Source organism: Aplysia californica, unplaced genomic scaffold (assembly GCF_000002075.1).
Source record: "Aplysia californica isolate F4 #8 unplaced genomic scaffold, AplCal3.0 scaffold00623, whole genome shotgun sequence".
In the NCBI taxonomy this organism is placed as follows: domain Eukaryota; kingdom Metazoa; phylum Mollusca; class Gastropoda; order Aplysiida; family Aplysiidae; genus Aplysia; species Aplysia californica.
The window spans coordinates 368,343-369,707 of NW_004797893.1; the positions used below are offsets into that span (position 1 = coordinate 368,343).

The window sequence follows — 1,365 nt, forward strand, 5'->3', positions numbered from 1 at the left end:
GGGGCAGAACTGAAATGGTAAATAAATGTTAAGGGTATCTACTTATGAATTTCACTAAGCCTAGCTGAATAAAGCACCACAACCTCTTTATTTACCAAGTCAGATTGGTAAGCTATCATATTTAGGAAACGAACAGGATAACATTTTTACGAGTACAACCCTCAGTTTCTATGATAACCACACAAACCTCTCATATATTGAACATTTTGGCACGCGCGAATTTTAGGAGACGTACGTAATATGTATTTGTCTGTTTTATTTCTAGCCAGTCTGCACCTGTCTTGGTATACATGTATTGTACTGTACCGTAAAGTTAATCCAGGAAATCTCATATCGCAAGACTTCTAGATTTCTACTTCGAACATTAATCATTACAGCCGTTCAAAGCATTTCAAAAGAAAGTATAAGTATAAGAAACAAATTCAAAATCTGACCAAAAATATTATGCTCAAAATTCTAAATTCAAAGAAAATTGTCAGTTCTTTCGTTAGTAAGCTTCTTTTAAAAAGAAAACGTTGAAAGCGTGTACCGACACTTTGCAAATATGAAGAAAACCAGAAGAAAATTTTTTTTTAAATATTTTTTTTAAAATAAAGAAATATGATTTTCTTTAATGTTGAAACAATCATAAAACTCAGAAGAAAAAAAACACACAAAAGGGACATCACACTATTTTATGTTCTCGTGCACAGCCAAATCTGTGCTCGATACAGTCGAAAAGGGTGTCTTCAACGAGAAGTTTATCCTCCTACCATTTCGGGAATTCTAAGCTTTCAGACGATCACAATCGTTGCTATGTTGTAACATGATATTATATTACAAGATAGACTAGATTCTGTTTCACTCCCCTCTTTGAGCAACTAAAAAATGTCATCACACTCACCGATTGGGCTATCTGAGAAAAAGTTTGGACTTGGCGAACAGCTCACCATGAAAACATAATAATGCATGTAGAATTATAACAGGGTCAATATCTACTACGATCTCGTCACAGTTACGCACAATAAAAACGGTATAGCTTGGTACTATTTTGAACTCAGGATGAATGTAGCAGCAAGTGCAAAAGTTGCAGGCCGAATAAAACCTAAGTTTTTAAAGTAGGCCTCTATTGTTTGATCGACACTACTGTCCTCTACTCTTTCAAGCTACACCTGAGCACACTCCAACTACCCAACAAACAAAAACTAACAGCGAGATCCGTCAAGGGTATCCGACTTTACAATACTGCTGTTATATCCTGTTTATTGGCTTTCTTTGGTGCGGTAAATGGACAAAAAGCTGTATATACCGTTGTTGGTTTTTTAAAATCAGGATAATTGAAAAATGTATAAACATAGGCTTCAGGAAGTATAGAATCCCCCCCCC

General features: G+C 35.3%; 1 protein-coding gene across 1 annotated transcript in view; it reads left to right on the top strand.

Moving 5' to 3' along the window:
- The window catches only part of LOC101864017, a gene marked incomplete at both ends in the record, with an annotated part of 3,485 nt that overhangs the window by 806 nt on the left and 1,314 nt on the right, over window positions 1–1,365 (top strand).